This window comes from Rhinolophus sinicus, linkage group LG01 (assembly GCF_036562045.2).
Source record: "Rhinolophus sinicus isolate RSC01 linkage group LG01, ASM3656204v1, whole genome shotgun sequence".
NCBI lineage: Eukaryota > Metazoa > Chordata > Mammalia > Chiroptera > Rhinolophidae > Rhinolophus > Rhinolophus sinicus.
Window position 1 is genome coordinate 73428124 of NC_133751.1, and position 25612 is coordinate 73453735.

Below are 25612 nucleotides of genomic sequence, written 5' to 3' on the forward strand. Positions count from 1 at the left end.
TTTATTTTCAATGAAAATGACTTCAGAAATTAGTAAATACTAGAGAAAATAAAACAAGATTGCATTTATTCTGGAATGTGTTGGTCTTTGACCAAGAAGAATGTATTCATGTATTACCTGTGAAATAGAAACCTTAATTTTTGAAACTTTATAAAAGTTTATTTTCTGTATGATAGTTAACATTAAGTGAATTTATGCACATAATAACATTTAAACTTTGAAATGCCTGGATGAATACTCCTAAAAGGCCAATCCAGCAATGAATGACCAGAAAACAAGGGTTTACTATAAGAAATGCAGATGTGGTGAGATAGCTGTACACCCACTGTGGCACCAAGTGCAGGCCAGCGCCTGTGTCTGTTCCTAAGAGATGGAGCTAAACACCACACAGCTTCACAGAGGTGCTGAGCAAGCTACCTGGGTCTTGAGAAAAAGGCAGAGAAAGGCAGCTGTAAGGCCACACTCAGGCATTAACTGGGCAATGGGAGACTGTCTGAAGATGTCCCATCATTAACTACCAGCCACTTCTCTCCTCCCACTCACTCCCCCACCCCCCATCAACACACAATGTTGCCCCAAGTTCCTTCCATAGGAGAGCTGCAGAGCCCAAAGCTGTGGGGTTGACAAGACTTCTAAACCAAAGAACCTTAGGTAGACAATAAAATAACTTTCAGACTTTTCAAAAACAGATGTCAATTTGTCTACCTCCTAAATATTTGCGCAATACCACACATAAAAATGTTTCCCGTATTTTGGAGGAACAAAAAGCCTTTGGCTGCTATAGTCTGTGGTTCATTTGGTAGGAAAAGATAACCTCAAAAATTGGTACTTTGTAAGTTACAGTCTATTTGATTAAAATACTTTGTAGAAGTCTGAAGCACGTTGACTCATTTCTTTTCAGGTTACCCATAGTCCTTTCATAGTCCTTTCAGCAGAAATATAAATGTGAATTGTGCTCTTCCTGGTTTGGAACTTATCTCTATTTTCATTCTACAACGTGAAATGTAAAAACACAGATTTATAAGTCTAGTTAAAGAAGAAGCAGTTTCCAAAATTAAAAAAGCTCCTCCACTTTTTATAATTCATATTTCTCAAAAATATACTCACATATATATTTTACATATTATGTTAAAAATTCTATTCCATTCAGTTAAACTGAATGAATACATGAATTATATAAAATGTGATATTCAAAAATGATTTTTAATAATTATACAGGACAACTACAAATATATTAAAACACAGCCCATTAAATAAACCTTGTGTTTGTCTAAAGCAATGACAGACTCTAAAGAACTATTATTCTTTTAAGATGGTCATGCCCACATCTGCCTACTATAAAACACATGCTCAAGGCATGAACATTTGAGTAAAGTGAAACTTCCCTTAAAACAAGTGTGTTTATTTGAACACACAATTTCAGAACCAAATCAACAAGTGTTTTACAGGTTCACGCCCACAAGGGATCACATGTGTGTTTATTTGAATGTAATCTCATTGAAATAAACACAGCTGCGTTTATTTCAACGTGTGAGAATCAAGAGCTATACGTTTGTGCAAGAATGAATCATGAAACCATGGCTTAGCACATGGAAATGTGACTGGGAATTAACACACAGCACAATCACTTCCTTCAAACACATCACTGAGAATTAAATCTATAGCTAAAAGATATTTCAGGAAAAGGTACCATTTAGTATTTCCCACAACACACTCAAGAATATCAATTTACACTGTCAAGTATTAAAGTTATTTCCTTTGTATTTAATTATAAAAAATTGATAAAGAAAAATGCAAAGAATGATAAAATAACAAATAAGCACAAACCAACCACCAAAATTTAACATTTTGTAGTACTGTTGACCCTTGAACACCACAGATTTAACTGCACAGGTCCACTTCTAGGTGATTTTTTTCAATAAATACTGTAAAAGTGTTTTTTCTTTCTTATGATTTTCTTAGTAACATTTTATTTTTCTCTAGATTATTTTACTGTAAAAATATGGTACATAATAAATACATGTAACATACAAAACACGTGTTACTCAACTGCTTGTTATCGGTAAGGCTTCCAGTCAACAGCAGGCTATTAGTCGTCAAGCTTTTGGGAAGTTAAAAGTTATAGGCAAATTTTCGACTGGGGGAGGAATAGGAGGGTTTGGGGTCGGCACTCCTAACCCCAGTGTTGTTCAAGGGTCAACTGCTTATACTGCAGACCTTTTTAAAGAAATTCACAAAACAATGTAAATAAAATTGACATCCTCCCATTTTTCTCTCCCTGGTCCCATTCCTCTTCATCCTCCCATTCCTCTTCATCCCTTCCTCATCAGAAGTGGACAGTGTCGTAAATTTGAACAAAACAATGTATATCATTGTTTTGGGTGTTTACTAATACATAACATGGAAGATATACAAGATCTGTCAATTAAGTTCGCGAACTTGTTACAACAATGTCGCTAACCTTTTTTGATATCAGAAGGATTACTCAAACAGTTAACCAAGTTTACTATCTGGAAAGGCTGTGTGAAAGTTAGACGACCTGAACTTTTCGCCAACAATTCACGGCTCTTGCATCTCGACAATGCACCAGCTCACAGTGCACTGTCTGTGAGGGAGTTTTCAGTCAGTAAACAAAATAACTGTATTGGAACACTCTCCCTATTCACGTGATCTGGCCCCCAATGACTTCTTTCTTTACCCAAAGTAAAGGAAATATTGAAAGGACGATATTTTGATGATATTTGGGACATCAAGGGTAATACAACGACAGCTCTGATGGCCATTCTAGAAAAAGAGTTCCCAAATTGCTTTGAAGGGTAGACTAGGAGCTGGCATCAGTGCTTCCCAAGAGGAGTACTTTGAAGGTGACCATAGTGATATTCAGCAATGAGGTATGTAGCACTTTTTCTAGGAGGAGTTAATTGTCCGACCTTGTATAGTAGAAATTATTCTTCAATTTGGTTTTTGTCGTCAACTTTGTTTTTCATCCATATAATTCACCTCATTCATTTTAACTGGTTCTCATTGGTTCCACCGTGTTGAATACACCACATGTATTTGTTTCCCTACTGGTGGTCAATGATGCGTTTCCTGTTTTCCCTATTACAAACCAATTCAGTGATCAGTGTCCTTGTACATGGACCCTTGTGCAGATGTTAGACAGCTTCGCTAGGGTATAACTAGATGTACAATTGCTATATTTCTTAACTTTGGCTAGATATTGATCGATTGCTCCCCCCTACGTGGTTGTATCACATTGTACTTTGCTTTGGAACAGATTCTACATAACCAGGACAATTTGTCCCAAGTATTCAAGGAACTGGTTTCTAAAATGGCAAAATTTCATTTATTCCACACCTTACAACACCTTAAGATACAGACTATGCAGACTTTCACATTCTTGCTGGATCCGCTTAGGTTAGTCAGCACAGTGGTTCTCAACCAGAGGGGATTTTGTCCCCTAGGAGACATTTTGATTGTCATGACAAGGGTTATGGTACTGGCTAGGGGCTGGAGGCCAGGGATGTCTCCCTTTCCCCAGGATTGCCTTTGGAAGAATAGACTGTCCACCTGGTTTGTTCCAGCATGAATTCACTTTCATTCCTTCGCCAAGTATAAATTCCAAAAACTTTTGGCCTACGAAATCATTCTTTAGATAATAATAAGCAGTGAAAGGGGAAGTGTTTTCTGACATCACAAACAGTTGGACTCAGAATAAAGAAAATGAGCTACAGCACATGCCGTTCTATAGCCCCATTAATCAGTATTTATAACATCTCTTTCTGAAGTAACTGACTACATATCTAAACTGAAACAACAAAATACAACTAACTCTGAGTTTCATGGATTATCAGAAAGAAATCTTACTCTCACTTCCTAGTTGACTTTACTTAGCATCTTGGCTGACATTTCTGCCTTTTCTTTTATTTACAAATCTAAGCTATAGCAAAAACAAGAGAGAAAGATTTTTAAAGCCAAACTATTTAATTACGTCTTTTGGGGGAAAAAAAAAAAAAGACAGGCAATAAAAAGTCAAGATATAATACTACCTAGAAATTGCTGAAAAGACACATTTGCTTTTGACTGTCTGAGAGGGTTTTTTACGTTTTTTTTTTTCTTTTCATTTTTCCAATTATATTCCCTACCTTGAGTCCCTGAATTAGAAAGCAATAAGGGGTTTAACTGTCTCTTGATTTAATATGCAAAATGTAACCTCATTATTCATTTGGAGGCCATGTGAGTCAATGTATTAAAAAAAAACAAAACAGAACAAGAAGTTAAGAGACCAAGAATTTTAATCCTAACTGACAACTGACCCTCTCTTATTATCACCACCCTTGGCAATTTTATTATCAGACCTTGTGGCTTTCAATAATTGCCTCTACAATGAAGTCTTCTAAATCTACATATCCATGCCTGAGTTTTAGTTCAGCATTTCCAGCTGCATGCTTGACATACCCACATGGGATGCCTGTTACCAGATTCCACACTCCTGAACCTGTGCTCCTGAAGTTGAATTGCACTTTCTCTGCACACTCAAACACCCTCCACCACGGAAGCTCCGTCCACGCGTGAAAGGACCAGCATCCTCTTAGGCAGGCAGCTTCCTCAGTGGCTTCTCTCTTGTTTCCCCTAACTCCCTACACCGCTTCTTCTGTAGTATCTTCTCTATTCATTTCTTCTTTTCCAGTTTAACTTGCACTGCCTAGAGCAGGTCCTATTTCATCGTGCACACTGATTGCTTCCAGACTTGTCTCCCTTCTGCTTATCCCCTTTCTTCTCCTCAAATTCATCCCGCACATCTGTTGTCATATTACAGTACAGATCTGACTACATCACTTCCCAGATTAAAAATCTTCACTTGCCTGGCATCTAAGGATATCTGCGATACTGGCCTCAAACCAATGTTGAACAACTGTCCTCCCAAAACTCCTTAATAAGCCAAATCTCAGCCAAACAACGAGCTTCCTACACACAAACCCATACTTGTAATGCTGCTGTGCCTTTTCTCAGGCTATTCCTTTTACTTAGAAAGCCTCTCACATAAATTTGTACATGTCCAGATCTTGTCCTACTTCAAGGCAAAATCAAATGACACCCCTTTCAGGGGGGCTTCTGTTTTCCTCAGTCAGAAGCAGCTCTCTCTTCTAAATTGTGTCTTGTTCACTTATATCCATGCTGTTGTTGCTATTAAGTGTATTCTGACCGGGAGGCAGTATAGCTAATGGTGAGGAAGATGGGCTCTGGAGCCAGACTGCCTGAGTTCAAATCTCTGAGCTAGTTACTCAACTTCCCTGTACCTCAGTGTAGCGGATGCTGGGATGCCTCACCCAGATCCCTTTAGGCCAGCATACCCACCGTCCAGCTGCTGGGAGTGTTGGGTGCTCACAGCTCACAAATGAGCTACCTTTTGACCGATTCTTGGATATTATACCCCTCTCTCACTTTCTGTCCCCCAGGGCAGTCCTTCCCAGCCAATGCCTCATGGATTAAAGTATCAAAGTGGCCCTCTTCTCAATGGCAACTCTGTGATGCCATTCATGCTCCAAAAACTCCTTGAAGGATCCCAGTGCGGCAATATTTTTACCAAACCCACATCTTTACATGGCTTCTTCCTCTACCCTGTTTCCCCGAAAATAAGACCTAGTCAGACCATCATTTTGCTCTAATGCGTCTTTTAGAGCAAAAATTAATGTAAGACTGGGTAAAACATAATATAATATAATATAATATAATATAATATAATATAATATAATATAATATAATATAATATTATAATACCGGGTCTTATATTAATTATTACTCCAAAAGACGCATTAGTGCTGATGGTCCAGCTAGGTCTTATTTTTGAGGAAACACGGTACCTGAGAAATTTTAGTATCAATCACAGTCACCTGGAAGACTAGCTAAACCACAGGTTGCTGCCCAACTCAAGCTTCTGATTCGGGGCTCCTGAGTAGGGTATTTGTCGTTGTTGTTTTTAAATTAAAATTTATTGGGGTGACACTGGTTAATAATATTATGTAGGTTTCAAATGTACAATTCTATAATACATCATCTATCTAGTGCACTGTGTGTTCACCACCCAGAGTCAGTTCTCCTTCCATCAGCATATAGTTGACCCTCTTTACCCTCTATACTACCCGCCCTCGTATTTCTAACAGGCGATGCTGACACTGCTAGTCCAGGAACCACTGCCCGCCCCCATCCTGCTTCCCTCCCTTGCTCAGGTTCCTCCTGAGCACCCCCTCAATATATCACTCGCACAGAATCTGTATCTCAGGCTCTGCTTCTAGGAAGCCTAACCTAAGACACACACATTAATAATAATATTATCAATGAACTCAAATGATTATTGTGAATATGAAACCAGATTATACATTCAGTAAGCTTAGAATAGCACCTAGCATATCAAAAGCTGTAAGTATTAGTTACCATCAGCAGCTCCCCTAATATTATTAAACATTCCTTGAGCAAAGGATATATTCCTTAGCCAACTTTGTAGCTTCTATATTACCTAACACCAATACTTACAATCGAAACCAATCTCGTGGGCTTAGTGTATTGTGCATTGCACTAGATACAATACCTAAAACTTGGTCTCTATTGCAAGGAAACTTTAATATCTGCTCTCTGAAAGAATCTGGAGTAAAACAGAGGTACAACACTTACAGTTGCAGGCAATGTTCACGAAAGAATTCAAGAAATGGGAATAAAAAGCTGGGAGTGCGTCATCAGTGGGATTCCTGGACGGTGACTACTGCAAAGTAAAGTGTCAAATGTTATCCTGAAAAGGACGTTAAAAGAAACGGTAGATCACATACATGTGAATAAAGTGCTTACTGTACAAAACAGATTACCCATAAAAACAATGTGAATGAATCTTTCATTTCCTGATCACAGACCTATTGTTTGACTTGACCAACTATTTGCAGTTAGCGCAGTAGAAACTTTTGGGTGTTCAGATGAACAATGGGCATTAACCAACTACTCTAGCTAATGTTAGGCTTTAGCTAAAGAAAGTCCATTAAGATGTCTAGCCATTTTGCACAGTTCTCTGGACTAAGCCCACACTTCTCAAAATGGAATAATCATGCCATGTCCACTGCCACCATCCCTGGGGAATACACAGATGGTATAACAAGGAAAACCACAACATTTTAAAAGTAAATAGTAATTTTCTTGATGAAAATAATTTCAAATACTACTTCTATGTTAAAACATGTAGGTATATTCTTGGTAAGTGAGTGGATTATACCCGTGTATGGTTTTGTCAATACTCACCACACACTATACTTAAGATCTATGCATTTCACCATATGTCAATTTTACTTTAATTTTAAAAAAAACATATGCAGTAGAATATTCAAGTGGATTTTTAAGATAAAGCGTTCTAGAAACATGAACAAATCTGAGCTTCTGGCAGCACAATTTGGTCTATGACTCCTGACTTCAGAAGAACATGAGTTTACTTTCTTCTGCCATTCAAGAACTTTAGTAGAAAAATTTGAGGAGCAAAGTACTAAGAAAACCAAAGATCACTCTGATTCTGGCTTTCCAGATTTGTTTAAGAGAGAGCTTGAGAATCTAGCCAAATGCTTGGTTCCTTGAAGTTTTCCAGCATCTTCATTGTTTATATTATATAAATTGAGCCTTTTTTGGCGATTCAAATGGGGACCTGATAGGATTCCACTGAAGACTAGTCTGTGCCTTAATACATTTCCTAAAGCAACTTCTTCAAAAGAAATAACCAGAAAATCACCACAACCACAATAGCCACAGTGGGACAGCCCCACTGGTTCTGTTAATTAAAGGAGTAACTGCAGAAAGTTACCAGGTATCTGTAAAGCTAACACCCAGCATTTACATGTAATACTCCCCTATAAAGAGAAGGGCTCTGAAAGTTTGCTCAGCAAAATGGTCTAGATCGTGGCCAGCACCGAAAACAGAATCTAATTCAAAAATAAAATAAAGATACATACACACCTTAAAATTATGAATCTACTATGTACCATTTTATGCATAATAATAAGCATATAAACCTGCTTAATAAACATCTACTGAATCGGAGTTGAATAGGCCGTAGATTCTATAAATCAATAATTTTCTAAAATGGAAAGCAAAGTCATAATATCTTGGAGAAGCTTGGCAAGATAGCAACAAAGAGTGGCATACTAAAATCAGAGCACATGAACCACAGAGCTGAAGAGGCCAGGGCCACCTAGGCCAGCATTGCACGTGACAGTGGAGACAAGGGCTTGTCATGGAAGGACACAGCTCTCTCCCGACATCAACCTCACAAGATTATGGATCCGCTCCAAAACCTCCTACGTGCTATCATGCCCCGTTATGTTTCTATCATAAATTTATGTAAGTTACATTTTTGCAGAAATGTCTATTTTCTATTTTTAATCTTCTCTGGGGACAATGGTTTATAATATTTTGGCCCTAATGTTTTAAGATAGTTATGCTTAGGGGAAGGGGAGGTATTTGTCCGGAAATTTTTAGGACCGTATGAAATTATTACTCATTCATATGCATAAGAATTTGGGTGAATAATCCCTTTGCTGGATGTAGCCATGATTTCACAGATAACCCGACATGCTTTGAGCATTCAAGAAGACAGCCTCCTTCAGTGACAGCTCTGCGTCCCGGGGGTGTTCCAGATGCTCTTCCTTGGGGCTCTGACCTTCTTTCTAACCTAGAGATGCAGACTGTGTTTCTGGAAGATGAGCATCCTGTTCTTTACGAGTGGGGTAGTATTTTTGGTTCAGTTTCTGCTTTTTTGATGAATAATTTTTTTTGGTTGGACTTTTATGACTATAGGAGTGATATGATCATAGCAGTCAATGTCTTCTTGAAAAAATTCACAAGGAGACGCCACGCTTTCTCCAGGATCTTTGATGAAGAACTCAAGTTGTGTAGATTATGGTGACCTTTGCACGTCACTCCTCCTTTGCTAAACTGCTCTTGGAAGTCTATAAATTCCTTTGTGAGCTGGGTACATCTAAAAACCTTAAACCAAGGGTCAAACACAAGAAAAGTACTCCAATTATACTACAGTTGACTCTTGAACAACAGAGATTTGAACTGCACGGATCCACTGGGGAACTTTTTCAATAAATATATAGTCAGCCCTCTGTATTCCTGGGTGTCGCATACAACCACCCTGGGGCTGAAAACAGATTTTTGATCCACAGTTGGGAATCTGCAGATGCGGAGCGACAACTGTATGCATTGTTCTAGGCCATTTTATACAAGGGGCTCCAGCATCCATGATTTGGGTATCCGTGGGGGTCCAGGAAACAATTCTCTCTGGAATGATTCTCCTCCTGGCTACTGTTTTCTTGTCTTCACCTCAGCTTCTAAAATGCACCTTTGCTGTTTCAGCCCCAAAGTCTCTCCTCCCTCATGCTGCCCTCACAGGCACAACCCCTCATCTCCCTAATCTGTCCTTTCGCCTATGCATTCACATGCACAGGCCTACACGTCAGCCATAATTACTTGGGAGCAGGAGGAAAATGGCAGAATTGGATTTAGAGTCAGAGTGACCAGAATTCACATCTTGTGGCACAGAATCCCCTATGTGGTCTTCATAGGTAAAATGGGGAAAAGTAACACTATTTCACAGTATAACCGTAAAGATTAAATAATTTAAAACACCTATCATATGGCTGGTACATAATGCTCAATGCACAGTGCAATTATTATTACAAATATAGAAGAATTTATTAAAAATGGCTAAATCCATCGGTATAATAAAGTGAAGATTTTCATCATTCTTTATTATGGGATGTCTAAATACCAAATAAGAAAAACTTTTCACTACTGCCTAATCTATTCAAACTCAGCAAATTTAGCAGATTCTTACCAACCTGAGGATCACTGTTACTCCAGAATAAAATTTTTGAGATAAGAGTTATTTCCTTATGAAGTCAAATGAAGTACAGCATTTAAAGGGTGGCTAAAATGAGGTCTCTGCTACCTCAGCAAAAATGACTAAACATGCCTTTCATCTATAAATCCCTAAATAATTGGAGCTGCAACATCCTTAGAGATTGCAGGTCTCCCTACGTCTCATCACGGTTGTTGCGACCAGCTTCAATGTCCCTGTTCTTCTGATCTGAACAAGGGAAATATTAATATGAAGAAACCCAGAGGATAATTTTGTCACCTTACGTCAAGAGGATGAGCCGTTAGTTGGGGAGGGCAAGTTGGGGTGAGTCCTATTATCTTTTAATATTTTCAAGTGTGTCCTTTTACTTTTACTGATTTGGACATTTTTTTAAAACAATTTTACTTTTAATGGTTATTTAGAGTATAGTCACTTGATTTCACACTTTTCCATCGGTAATACTGGAGTAACACCTATTCGTACTAAGTCCATAATGCCTGCTTTTCTCTACTTCTATGGAAGCTGGCGTTGGGGGTACCTATTTTTGCTAACTGTGTATTCCCGGAGCGCAATCCTGTGCCTGTCAGGCACATGGCAGGACCTCAAAATATGTTCATTGAGTGAACATGGATGGTTTCTGTGACCATCCATTCAAGAGTTTACTTCTGAATATAGCGAGGGTTGTTTCAACTGTTTCTCTGACATCAGCAGAGGGTCAGATCAAGTCCCAGAGCAATCTCTTAGCACACTGACGTCTCTCACAGCTGAAACAAACCCAGCAATTATTCACTGGGGGCATCATCTATGGGCCTCGCACTCTGCTCAGAAAGAGGCAATGTTCTGCAACAAAAGTAAACCTGGGCCTTTCCACCTCCTGGAGGAAAAAAGATAAGAGTCAGGAACTTACGAAGCATACTAAATAATCTGAATTTTGAAATACTACAGTTTGTCAATGTTTATAGGAGTCTCTTCCCTCTGTGGCTCTAACAGGTGCCAGCGTCACAAGGAGCTACCCTGGGAGGGACCCTGCTGATCACTCCAGGCCTGCCCCTACTTCCCAGATGAGGAAACTGCAGCCTGCTGGAATAAGATGTCTGGCACAGGTCACACACCTCCGTGTGCACAAGCCAGGGCTGGAATCTGGGTTCACTCGTGTTCAGGACTGACACCCTAACATACAAGTGTATTAATAAGAGCTGTGATCCTGAAGGAAAGACTCATATATATTACATTTTTATACCGTCTCTTCTTACACCCTCATACCTTTATGCTACATGTGAAGGCAAAAGCTAATATGATTTTTCTGAAGCATGTTTTTCCTAACAAAAATGTATTGTTCTAAATAAAAGTTAAACATCAATACTATTCTACATGTTTCTTTAAATAAAAAACAACAACAACAACAACACTTCCCTGAAATGCTTTCTTAGAAACCAGTTTATAAAACTGATGATCATAAGAATTTTCACATAAAAATCAACAAAGTGTACTTTTTGGGCTACATTACAGATTCAAAATGCAGCATCAAATAAGTAACTGATATGTGGTTATTCTGTATTTCCTCTCCTTTCCCTTTTGTGTGTGTGTGTGTGTGTGTGTGTGTGTGTGTGTGTATTTATAACACAGAATATACAAAGGGCCCAAAAGAACTATAAAAACATATTGACAGTATATAAAAATTGAACTCTGATGTAAATTACCTAAACACTGATATAACAACTTTACTTAACATTCTTTTGCTTTCACAGTGTTTACAAGGGCTCCTGCGAGCATGACTTAGTACTAAACTCTTAGAAAAGTTGTTCCAGTTAACGTGATTTGATGCTTTCATTTTCTCAGTTCCTATAGCAAAAGGAGGCATTCTAAATCACTGCACTAAGCTCCTGTTGAAGTAGTTTAGTGTGCTGTCAATTCAGTGTCTAAAATATCAGTTGGCTCCATTCGTGGCCACCTCACATGATGCGTTCCTAATTACTTCCAGCCTCTGATGTTCTAATAGTCTCATCCCTTGCTGCTCCTGCCACCCAGTCCCCTGCCTCAATGTTACCTGTGCAGGGTACGAAGCCTGCTTCAACGATCCTCCACTGCCTAGCCTGGCAATTACGAGCCTCTAAAATTTGATCCATTATTACTCAGAAGCAATATTTCCCCTGCACTCACCCTTTCCTAAAGGTCTGTGGGCTTCGCAATCTCTGGCATGCCCTTGCCCTCACATTTCCCTTCACCAGGACTGTCCTGTCCCCTTATTTACCCATCCAACAAGTATTTGACAGCCTGTTCTGTATCACCTGCTAAAAATACAAAACCAAATAAGGTAATTTCGGCACGCCCAGGGGGTGTGCCCAAATCCCATGCAATCTTCAAGACCCGTTTTAAGATTCCATGAAGACTTTCCTGATAATGGAGCCAGATGTTACTGCTCCCTCAGCTATCCTTTTAGCATATTGTCTCTACTCTTCTGAGTGACTAATCACTATCCCAAAACCAACACACAGGTGCTGAGTATCTACTGTAACCAGGTACTGCTAGCTTCTTCCCCTTGTGTTATCTCGTTAATGTCTCATAAGGCGGTTATGGCTGCACTTCCTCTCCCTGTTGTATACACTCCTTGTAAGCAGGGACACCACTTCACTCACCCTTATCCTCTTGGCAACATTCACAGTGCCTAGGACATAGTAGATGCTCAATAAATACATGCTGAAAGAATTAACAGCTCTATAAATAAATGTGGGGGTGGGGAGAAGGGAGTACTTATTCTCCTAAGAATTTCTGGAAAGTAATAGCTCAACACTACTCCTCTTCTTCCTGTCTTGACTCTTCGTAAATTATTTTAAAACTGAAATGCACCCTTCCTCCCATTCAGTATTTTAAAAAGGCAATTAAGAACAGCACACTTGCTTAAGATACTCTTCTTCTCAGTCTAAAAGGTCTACTTACTAGCTCACTTGACTGTTATAAGGGAATTTCAAAGAAAAGTCTTAAGAGATGTATGAGTGAGCACTTTAGCTTCAAGGAATGCACATGGTTTGCCCCTAATTCTGCCAACTACAGAGAAAGCCATCCAGAGTACCAGCATCCTGTTCCAAGTGTAATAGCTGATTCCCCAAAAGCCTGCCACCAGGTACAAACTTCTGCACCACCTTCCATGCTGAACAGAAATGTCTCCAAGAGTTCCAGAGAACTCTAAAAAGGGTACAGAAAGACATGCGGGTCTTGAAAGAGGACAGGGTGTTCCTGAAATCAGCACCGTGCTCTCCATCTTTGCATGACTCCTCCTGGACTTGCCCAGTTCCTGACGGAGGAAGACCCCTCTTTAACCACAAACCACGCTGTTTAAAACTGCAACCCCATACTGTCTCTCCTTCCTTTGCTTTATTTTCCCTGTAATACATTACCATCTAACATATCATACAACTTATTTTTTGTCTTTTTTCCCCAACTAAACAGTACCCTCCCATCCAGGTAGCAGTTTTTTACCCACGTTATTATTACTATAGTCCCAGAGACTAGAACAGAGAGCCTAGCCCATTGAAAGAGCTCAATAAAAATGTTTGTTGAATGCTACATTTTATTATTTATCTACAAATATACAATATTATCCACGATGAGGATTCTACCCACCGATGAGAAAACCACGTTTTCTGAACCTGTTTTTTCATACATAAATGAGTGTAAATATAAGATCTTATGTTATGCTTATGAATAGACAAATGAACACAAATATAAACACAGATACCTCAATATATCTAACAGAGGCAGAAGAATTTATACAAAGGAGTATAAATTGATAGCTGCTAAGTGTCTGTGTGCAAAGCGCTTGACTGCTTTACATAGGTTTTGCCTTTTAATTTCCAAAATGACTTTAAAAAGTAACTATTATTTTTCTTCTTTATAGATGAGAAAACCAGAGTACCAAGAGGTTAAGTGCTTGGCCCAAACCCACAGAGCTAAGATGTAGCACAGATGATATTCAAATGGGGTTGTCTGACACTCAATGACACTTATAAACCCTGCTGCCTCTCAGGTAGATATTAAAAGACCAACTTAATTAGGTTTCTGAGAGTGTGGCTAAGGCCAAAACTCAGTTTTAAATCACGAAAAAGCCAAACAAATAGGGGAGGGAGGGGGAAGAAACTCTTCCAAGAATCAGATATTAAGAGTCCAGGTGTAAGATTCCCTGGATAAGTGAGGACACTGTAAAGGGAACTGGCTTTGGACTTAGATGCTGGCCCGTCCCATGTGATGCTAGATAAATTCCTCATCCTACTAGAGCCTCAGTTTCAAGGTTTGTGAGGGAAGAGAGGAAAGGGAACAGGAAAGGAGGGGAGGAAAAAAGTGCAGGAAGTTAAATAAATTATACTGACCAGCAAGACTTGTTATGCTCTTTAAAGTGAGATATTTGAAAGTGCATATAAGAGGGACTGATTTATGGTAGTAAATACAGGTTGTATTAGGTTATATTTAAGGTCATATTTTACTCACTTCATGAAGAATAGGACAAATATCTTTTTCAAAAAAAGAAAAGAAAACCAACTAGGATAGGTTTCATGCTAATCTGGGAAAGATTATGACCAGATCTTAAACGTATATATGTCAAAAGAACTTGCAAAGCTCTGAATTCAGCCTTACATTTCATTCATCCGTTAAGTAATTCCCAAACGTCTCTTTACTTGATAGGTACTGAAGCAGGAACTGTTAAACATGTAAGTGATAATCAACACCTACACAACTAAGACAATGATTTCACTCAGTAATTTCATTCACTGAACAGGTATTTAGTGAATGGTCACCAACACCACACATTTACTAAAGATACGTTTTAGAACCATCATAAATTCCTTTAAACTTTTCTTAAAGTTCTACCAGATAACCAAAATTTATGCCATCACCCTAACTTAGCTGAGATTTAAAGCTATAAATCTTAACCAAAAAAACAAAACAAAACAAAATTGAGAATGTTTGAGTTTCATTTCACGTTGTCAGAGCAAATCCTTTTCTAGCACTATTTCATTACAATATAAAACAGCTTGTTTAGACAATTGTTACTTGAATAGCATTATAATTTTTAAAGCAAGGAAATATGTATCGATTAGTCTTTCAATCTTGAACATTATGAAGTTTACCTAAAATACTCATTACTCACAAGTCAGAATAAACAAACTAGGAGAGCAGTTATATTCATAAAATGTAAGAGAAACTTGATGGGTAAAAAGTTACTCAGCAAACTAATACAATTACTTTTCCTTCTGAAAATATAGCAGGAGTTGGAGGGATAAAGGACTCATACGTTACTTTCACATACAATGACTGCATCCTATTTGTGATGAAATAAAGATAGCTTTGTAGGTATGGCCCTACAAAGCCCAACAACCAGTTTGCCAACTATTATGATCAAATATCTAGTTCATACATCCTAAATTAATAAGACATACTTAAAATGTTTTTCTTGCATTACCGTTATGATTACTATGGATTTTTATGGAGGCAATTTTTTTTGTTGTTATTTAACTCAGAAGTCCCAATCCTTTTTATACTAAAAAAAAAAGAGAAAAAAATCCAAAAGAGGACACGAGTTTCTTGCAGAAATTATCTCACATGACATAAATGATTTTGCCACATTTACTAAAACGATTTGTCACTAAAAGTACTTGATAATGATTTATTTAATCACATGGCCCTGTGTACCATACAATCTAAAAAAATCTGGGTTTACTTAGTCAATTAAGAAAGCAAATAACCAGTGCTCTGACAAAGGGCTTTTAAACATGTGGTCCTTAAGTTACTCATACTAACATTTCCAAAAATTATGGCAATAGTAAAATGACAAATGCCATAAAATTTAAAAACTAGTATTTTATGGGCAGGAATCACTACAGCATGAATGTTAGCTCAGCAAAATCTAAAGAGTTAGGGAATCAAAATACGGATGATCAGTGGCCCCCAGGTCTTACTTAGAGAGAGCTGAGCTTCACAGTGCACAGAAAAAGGTGCTGATACAAACTTAACATTTATCAGTCTGCGGTGAAGACAGGAAGCTCGGAAAACTGGTCACTGGCCAGTGGGACCTAAGTAAAAGTCAAGGATTAAGGATTACCTTGAGGCTTCCTAGGTAATATTCCTACCAGACACAATTAGCACCTTTGAGCTACTGTAAACAAGCAGTCTCCTTTTTACAAAGGAGCAACATTTCACTGCCCCTTTTCAAAATCTCTTTTGAATCCTGTATTTTACAACCATGTCACTGAGCTGAATAAAGGGCCCAGTACAATCGTTGTTTTAACTACTTAATGCATCCTCACTACCTACTGGGCAGGACTCAAACTCTACCAGGGAAGCAGCAGACTATAAACAGGGTAGTGGATTTCCTGCTGAATACCCCACCAACTGCAACTCACTTCTTAAATAAGAATGAGAAAGGTAATTATTGCTCCAGTTAAGAAAATAATTCCATGGGCCAGTACAAAGACGGTGAATGTATTACTATCCTTCCAAATGTGTACAGGACTAAACCTCCACAAGCTCTAGTTGCCCAAACAACGGCCTCAAGTCAGACAAGCTGCATTCTGAAACCTTCTGCTTCCAACTAAAAAGTACCGATAAAGTACCGATCTTGCTATCGCCCTTCTCGCACAAAAATTAACATCTTTTGTTTCCTTTTAGCTGCCACTTAAGATTTATAAAAAGTTCATTTTTCCTTTCGTTCCCTTAACTCACAGATCATACTTTCCTCATCACAAGTTGCCAATTTTTGGTATGTTAAAAATCCAATCAAGTTGCACTTACATGGTGTGACAATTAAGTGTGTTAATGATGGATAAAAGAGTATATGTGTAAAGCCATTCTGCCTTCTCTTACTGCACCTACCTAATAAAGGGAAAGCTCCTTTATAAAGGTCAGAAAAATTTCATCTTTAATCAGAACTCCAAAAAGGCAGACTAACTTTGAAAATAAATGAAATTGGTTGGGCCAAGGGATGTGTTCGATTATAGAGCCTTTTGTTAGTACACCTCAGAGGTAAAGAAATGTCTCCATTATCTACCTTTTAACTTAATTTCTATCATGTTTATAAATTAAAAAATAAGGATTTCATAAGTAACCAGCATTTTATATTTAAGAACTCTTCATGGCTTTCTGGACGCGCTGTTTTAAACCCCGATGTCTGAAGACATGCTCTCCTTGGATGTCACTGCCTGCAGGGTCTCCACATCCCACTGGGCAAGCTGCGCTGTGCACAGCCCTAGGGGGCACCACTCACATCCCAGAGCAGATCTATACATTCATTATGACAATTTCTGGACAAAAGGCAGAGAAGTGCCTCATTCTGACAAAATCAGTCAAAAATGACAATTTTCCAACATTTGGAACTAAAGGGTCTCAAGAAAGGGGTGCCTTTTTTCTGTAGTACACAAAGGAGAAAAAGAGAATGGCGGCTGTCGGGACTACCTGGGTCTTACTCTCTGGAAGTCAGGGGCTGGAAAATGGCCACTCCCAGGTGAAGCCCCAGGGGCAGAACTCTGAGACTCCATTCCAGGCTTCCTCCCTGAACTGCAGAGCAGAGGTTAATTTCTCCAAAAGGAGCCCTAAAAAATACTAACCTTGAAAATATCTGGGGTCTTAACTCACTAATGTTTAGTCCACATCCATTTGAGTGGATTCAGTCAATTCCAAGGTATGTAGTCACTAGGTTTCATTACAGCAGTTTCTTACCGAGGCCACCATGAGGCGTCCAGGCACACAAATCAGTGAAATCACTCTCACAACAGGGTTTTACAAACTTCTTTCGCCTGATCAACAGTTCTTAAGCAGTTTATACTTGGATGGCTAGAACAAAATCGAACAGCCCTAGAAACGTTAAAGGTTCTTTCGCTTATGGTTAGAAGGAGCTGCTTTTCCTAAAACAAGAGTGTAATAAACTTAAGGACATTTGATAAACGGACATGGCTTTTAACAATGTGTTATTGTTTTGCAAATTCCTCCTCTTGTTTTCACAGGACTCAGGGAACTACTGGAAAGCCATGTTTCCACTTATTATCTGTGAGCTACCAAAACTGTTATACTACTAAACAAATTCGAAGTCAACCAGTAAGATAATAAAATGATTTCAAAGTTAATTATGTATGATGTAGTACATATAGCTTTATTCTAACAAAACGTTTTAGTTCTTTCATCTTTTCAACCATTTATAAACAACACAAAAATGTTACATATTCCTGCTGTGAAATGGTGCCATCAATTGACTAAAATTATTTTCACATCATTTTGGAGCTAAGCAGCTTTCCATAGCAAAACACCAAACCAGAAGCCTCACATCTTGGTTCGAACCCTGCCACTCACATGGCCTGGGTCCTAGTTTCTTAATCTGGGACTCGCTTTCTTCAAATTTAAAATGATGGATTGTACTACTTCAAAATCATCTGCAATATCCCTTTTGGAGCTAAATTCTATTCTCTTGGGATGTAAGTTATCAACATTCCAAAACTGTTTTCTTTTTTATGTGGTGGCACAATTATTTTTTTTAATCATGATCTCCTAAGATACTTTATAAAATTCACCTTAAGTTTAAAAGTTTACCATATAATTAGAATGATTCAAGAAATAGTCATCAATGAGCAACTGTGTACATGATGATCGGCATGACAACACAGAAAAGCAGAAAAAGTACTTTTATCCTGAGCCAGAAGGCTGGGCTTTCAACCCTCAGTGTTACAATTCAATAGGAATCAAGACAGGTACATGGCACTACAGAGTGACACAAATGCCAGGCGGGCAGCACGAGAGGCAGGATAAGGCAGTGAGTGAGTGAGCAGAAGCAGTGCCTCCTCAGACAGAATGAGCTGAAAGGGGACGCCAGCTCCACCACGTACCAAAGAATGACCTTGGGTAAGCTGCTGAGCCCGAGGCTCAGTTCCCCCACCTAAAATGGAGATAATTCCTTCCTCACAGGCTCTTTCCAGGTAGAAAGAGAGGAACCACTAAATTCAGAGTTTATGTAACTGCTTAAAAATTTGAGGATTTTCATGTATGCTCATGACTTTTATTTTCATACTCCAAAATAAAGAAAAAGTTCACAATTTCTAACTCCTTCCATCTTTATATGCCTTCTCCAAAAAAACACATGCTCTGGCTTTTCTTCAAATTGCAATTCTTCAACAAACCTCTTCTATAGCCATTCCTACTACACCGTGTCCAAAAGTTGGTATAAATATTCAAAAACAAATTATAAAAATTAAATTGAAGTAAAGGCAATCTATTAAAAAATATTCTAAATAAATTGCTTTGGGGTTAGACCGTAAATCTTTTAAATAAAAAAAAAGTTTTGGAGATCTAATGCAATCAATCTTTTATCATTCTCCCACAGTAAAATAATTACTAGCCTCTTTACTCTTGGGGAACTTTGAGATTAATCCTGACAAATAAAACTTTTCTCCTATGTAAAACATTAATTGAATTGATCCCATAGTAATTTTTGGATAGAAATATCTTCTCTTTTCTAGTTGGCAGAAGTGCTATATTGAATTCTCTAACTGGCCTGTGAAATGTTCATTTTCTACAAAGTGCCACATTAAATGTCTTTTAAATTTAAAAAGAAAAACTGTTGCACTTGCCTACAGTTTTTTTTAAATACCAGTTAATATCAAATTTATAATATGAATGTGTTCCAGAAATGGGTGTAGCTCAAATATCTAGGTATCAATTCCTATTTTCCAATTTTCATTACAATTTCAGAAGTATGTCTCACAGGAAAAAAAATGGCCCTAATACATAATCTAAAGATCACTTAAGAATCCTAATAAACACTTCAAAGAACTTCTTTGTCAGTGTGTGGTTCCTATGCATTCAATTTTCCATCACAAGCTCCAAAAAAGTTAAGTCAAATGGACAGTCATTGCATGTCATCCGAGATACACATGATCTAAATACACAAATACATTTAGGTACACCAGAAATGTAAGGCCCATTTCAATGATACTTTTATATGCTACCGGGCATGAACAATTAAACTATCATATTGCCTACGCCACTGCTGTTCCAGGTATTTACAATAACTCCACTGCTGTTCCAGGTAGTTACAATAACTTATCAGATTGAAAATGTTGTGAAAGAAAAAAAAAAAAACACAAATTTTTGTTGAAATAAGATAAATTCTGCGCATCACAGTGGGCAGCTCTCTGGCCAGAATACTGGGTTCTGGTCTCATGGGAGCCACTGCAAACTCGGTGACCTGGGTCAAACCCACTCAACAACACTGAGCCTATTTCCTCATCCGCAAAATGAAAATAATGATACCTTACTACCGGCCTCACAGAGTGGTTTTAAGGAGCAAATAAGATGTCAGTGAAATCAGTGTAAACTCTAGACTGCAACAGTTAAGTGCAAGATACGTTCCTACTGTGCCTTTAAGGGTGACAGTCTTGCAATAAAGATTTGATGACTTAATGATGAGACCCTGCTAAAGATAAAGGAGGGCTCTATGAAGAAATTTTTATCCACCTCTAGGAAGCCTGGGCAGACTCAACTGTTTTTGTAAGGACAAAGGGGAACTTCCTATATTTACTACGAGACATCAGAAATGCAAATTAGAGCACACTAATTTATTAATTGTGCAGATGTGAAACTGCTTTAAATAAACATGTCCTAAATGAGACTGAAATGTAGAGAGGGGAAGGGGGTACCTGTCTTGACCGATGTGACTGAGCCAAAAAGGATGCCTTCGTCTGGCCACCTTCTAAAGGACAGAGCTAATGCCATAAGTTCTCAGGGAGGAAATGTTTTTTTTCTCCCCAACTCTGACAACACTCAATAAAGTGCATGACAGGTTTATTTTATGACCACAAAACTAGAATGTTCATCACCTCTTAAAGAGGAAGTCTGAATAAGAAAACTCCGAAAAGAAGAGAGAAAATGCAAACTACCTTGTCTCATTTATTTGTAAATAAATTCGGTCCTAATTGTAATAGTATACATTGTGGTGATCCAGAACATATCCCAGCTTTAGTGATGGGGAAGAAGGTATAGAATAGACAGCATATAAGCAATAACTCTATCGTAAACTCCATTTTCTTTATTGATAGATAATATGTCAATAAAAGTATGTTAATAATGAACTTTAAATAAACAACTAAATGTGATTTGGCAGTTGTGGTCACTAGAGTATCTCTGTGCAGGCAACACCGCCAAGGCTTAAAAACATATCTGTGTATGAGGTAATCCCAGAATCACTGGCTTTGCTTCAATCAGGGAAGGATTCATTTACAGGCCTCTGATCTTGACACTGATCCATTCCTGTATACACAGAGCCTCCTACACCCGGTACATAGAATAAACACAGTAATTCAACAAAAATTAATTAGACACCTACTATACTATGTCCCAGGCATTATGGATACAAAGACGAGTAAAATCCAGATCCTACTGCTTAAGATCACATTTTTGAAGATCTGAGGTCACCAAAGCCATTCCTCCCAGATGTTCTTAGTACTAACACTGTGCCGCCACTACCACCAGCAGCAGCAGCAGCAGCAGCAGCAGCTCTCAATTTCTGCCTCCCTATAGCTAGTCTAGCTCCATACTCTGTCCTACTTTATGGAACTTCCTGGAATTTACCTTTTCAGGCCCATGGATCTGTGGACTCTGCCGGATCCCTCACGCTGAGCCACACACTGTCCACACCACTACTCAGTCGACTCAATCTTTATTGAGTTCCTACTAGGTGGCAGGCACTTGTATAGGCACGGGAGACACAGCAATGAACAATAATTGCCTCTATTTTTACTAGATCCCTCATGCTGAGCTAGACTCTCCTTGTCCTTACTAACCAGCCTCATTCTGCCTATTCATTCAATCGTATCTATTGAGCTTCTACCATTTCACCAACAGAATATTAGTGAAAGTGGTATCACTTCTAGCGCTAAGCAGTTAAGGTGGGTGTGCTTTCTCCACATCCGAGGTACAGCAGTGAGCAAAACAAAGTCACTGATCTAATGGAACTTATCTAAACTTGATGTGACACTGCCCAATTTTGAACTACGGTGTCCAACGTGGGGTTCTCAAACCATAAAACATAAATAAGGCATAGCACACTGGAGTAGGTAAGAAAATATTAGAGTTTTTCTTTGTATTCAGTGTCTTTTTTATTTCTAAGCTATTTATATAGCATACTATATTAATAGCTCAGTATATATAATTTATAAATAAATGCACACATATCAAGGATACCCGCTCAAATTCTTTTACTGAGGGGGATACGGCAGCCTTTAAGAAGTCCAGATTGCGTTGGCTTGATGATGACACATTTGGAATGAACTGTTTGGCCCAGGTGGGGTTAGCCTGGGCTTTCCACCAGGTTCATTTTTCTCTTTGGTAGATTCAAGCAAGCATTTTGTAACAATGCCGAAACATTAAGCGATACGACCAAAGTTCAGGTCCATTCCAATCTGCTCTCACCTGTTTCCTACATCACCCTATGCTCATCATCCCTGTGTCCCATGGATATCATAGCATCTTTACCTTCTTTTCCACACGTGGTATATACGGTATGTGTCATTACTATACTAATAACATCCTGAGGCCAGAGCTATTATATTTTTATTCTGCAAGCCCCAGAATTCCTAATTCAGCTTTATACTCAACAAACACATATTGCATAAAATAAAGACAATTCAATATATAGAACCTGGAATTACCAAATAGATATGATATTATAGAAGATGATCATTTGCTTACCAAAGATGGATCTTCATAAAATGATCAGTGCTGTATTCCTTTATGCAGCTCCCTTATGTATACTTTACATTGATTACCTAATATAGGAAGCTGGGAACCGCAAAACTTCAATCTGTAAAATCAGTAGCCATTACTAATTGAAGGTCATTTAGAAATACACACAAAGCATCCTGAAATTATAATTTGTCAATAATAATACACAGTTAAGTTTGAAAAACTAATTAAGTCAGAACTTTTCAGCAAAACATCTTTAATGAAGAAAAGTACTGATCACCCTAATTCTTAAGGCCATTTAGCTGTATTTGAAAGGTATGTCAGAAATGACATATATGGTCAATTTAAAAAACTAAAGGGAAGTTAATCCACTTCCTAACAACCAATTCACTAGCACAGCTTCTCATGCAGTAAACTTATCACTATATGTGTGAGACCAGGTCCTCACACGTGTAACTCTGTGCCACGTGTGATACCACTCCTCAAGACCTTTCAAGCTATAGAAGACTTCTGGATGGACTTGCATTCTTCATGCAGAGGCTGTATTGTGGAACATTACTAAAATAAAACAAAACCCTGGCCTTACAACAAATCTGAACATGTTCCGTGGGACAACTGAGAATGGATAGCATCAAATCAGATGAGAACGCACGTCTGTCCACAAAACTTATAAAGTGCACGATTGCCATGAGGACTGGCAAAAAAGAGATCTGAGTGGCTGTTACTTCCATGATGCCAAAGAGCCCCAACACAGAGAATGGAAGAAAGACTCACAAGTTGTTATTCTGTGCGTCTGTATTCCTCTTTGCTGCTTTAGTGTAATTGTTAGGGTCATTAGCAATGTTGTGAGCTTATGAAGAAATATTTTCACTGATCAGCATCTTTATGATTTTTGCTTATGAATGTATTTGTTTGTTATTCAAGCACCCAGGGCGGAACACGGAGCACCATATTTTAGAAACAAAGTTTTAATCTAAACTGGGCTGATATCCAGGAAGGATCAGTCAAAAGAGGGCTACAACTAAAACTGGGTGAAAAGGCAGACATTCTGTCTGAGGTGTAATAAACCAAAAGTCATGATTAAAAGAAGTGATACTGAAAGTTTGATCAAGTTAAAGGAGAATCCACAGACCAGAACCCAGATCACTAAGCATAAAAGGCAACCAAACTCATGGGTGCCTGTAAACCACCGCTAACCAAGGCATGAGACAACCACAGTTGTAAATGCAGGCTGAAAACATCCTGTAAAACGTGAAAGCTGATTTAAAAACTATGTCTAATGATTCCATCAATCTATAATCTCTCATGGATTATATAGAAAAGTACATTTTTACCTCTTTAGAATCTCATGTTGTGTGGTTTAATTGGGCAAAGTCTTATTACTATACTCCTAACTAATGTACTTTAAGTAAAAGTGTTGACTATAATAGTTTATAGTATTTTTATTGGCATGTTTGGATGTCTATTCAAACTTATTATTCTGTTCAGTATGCTTTTAACATGATTTGGTATATGTGGAATCCTCAAACACTTCACTTCAAGTGTTGTCATTACAGATTGTGACATTAATAGCAATAAATAAAAAAAGGAAAAATAAATTTAAAAGGTGTCACTTCTCTTTACTTCAAAAGTGTTATCATTACAGATTGTGACATCAATACCAATAAATAAAAAAAGGAAAAATAAAGTCTTAAATATTTGACTGAAATACAACTTTTTAATATAAATTGAAAATTTTATTTAAAATAAGTCAGTGGCTTTTTAAATAGACCAAGGGCCAAAAGGATGCACTAATATTTAAATAAAAGCCAAATTAGAGTTATAAATCTAATTTTTAAAATCCACTCTAGTGCCTGGACCAAATTAGTTTTACAACCTTAATGACAATCAGGACAAACACAGGGCCACAGCAACAAAACCCCCCATATTTTAGTGTCCAGCTCCTATGTCGGAATTAGCCAGCTTTTCAGTGGTATTTACTCAGTACTATTTTATGCCATATCTGTTAGAACAATTAGCACAGAATAAGTTACACGATAGACATTTACATCTAGTGGACTTTCCCAGCCAGTAACACATTTGCTTTGAGGACAAGGGCTGTTCCATATTCATCTTTTTATCCTCAAAACTATAAATCAGCATCAACATGCCATAGGTACTCAATCGATGAAGGCTGAATTAAATTGATAATAGTTTTTGTTACCGTAACGTCACCAACACTGGACCAAATTATTTAATATGCAAAATATTTTTGAATATGACCCAAGAAAACAAGTTGAAAGAAAGGTGTCAGATGCCATAAAATTTATGTTTCAGTTTACCAAGCTACTTCAGTGAGAACAGTGTAGAAGTGGTTTATTGTAAGGGGATGAGCCACAAGAAATGGAAGCCCGGCACCATTGGTAAAGCATCATTCAGCTAAAACAATGCAAGCGCACACTCTTAATAAGATTATCATCCACAAAAGCTACTTTGCCAAAATAGAAAAATACCCTATTTCTATGTTTCATATATCAGGGAAAAATAAAAGCCATTAAAAAGGAATGACAAACTTTTGATCTTCTATATCTGAATTAGGTTCTGACTTTGCTGAATTTGCAAAGATAAAAGAAGTTAATTTCAGATGAAAAGGGCTCTTAGTACAAAAAAGCAACATATTACTTTGTATTTTCTAAATGGTTTGGTACTTGTACACAAATACTTAATTTTAAAATGTCTTCTACTTATCATAGCACAAATAAATTTCTCAGGTAAAATAAATCAGAAGTACCCATAAACCACTTCAAAAACTGGTTTGACTGAACCTATATCTAATTCATGTTTGGTCATCAGACCAAATGAAGTTCATGAATCTGCTTATTAATTTTTCCACTAAAATGAATTCATTTTCAAAGCAAATGTCAGAAAACTATTTTATAACAATATTCATGTTATGTTGCTAAATTCCTTTAGTAAAATATATTCACCGATTTAAGCATTAAAAAGTACCAGAGTAAAAAC

The 25612-nt window shown here is 37.8% G+C and overlaps 1 protein-coding gene across 29 annotated transcripts in view; it reads right to left on the reverse strand.

Annotated features, from left to right (window-relative positions):
• The window catches only part of BBX (BBX high mobility group box domain containing), a 245408-nt gene that overhangs the window by 207578 nt on the left and 12218 nt on the right, over positions 1 to 25612 (reverse strand). For 15 of the 29 annotated variants that reach the window (XM_074332334.1, XM_074332358.1, XM_074332417.1 and 12 more), the window contains one exon: positions 6673 to 6760. The exons of 10 other annotated variants lie outside the window; for them this stretch is intronic. The gene's annotated coding sequence lies outside the window, so the exon portion shown is untranslated. Of the gene's footprint in view, positions 1 to 6672; positions 6761 to 22618; positions 22731 to 25612 lie in introns of all 29 variants that reach the window. 4 more of the 29 variants (XM_074332374.1, XM_074332300.1, XM_074332308.1 and 1 more) reach the window with 2 other exon arrangements.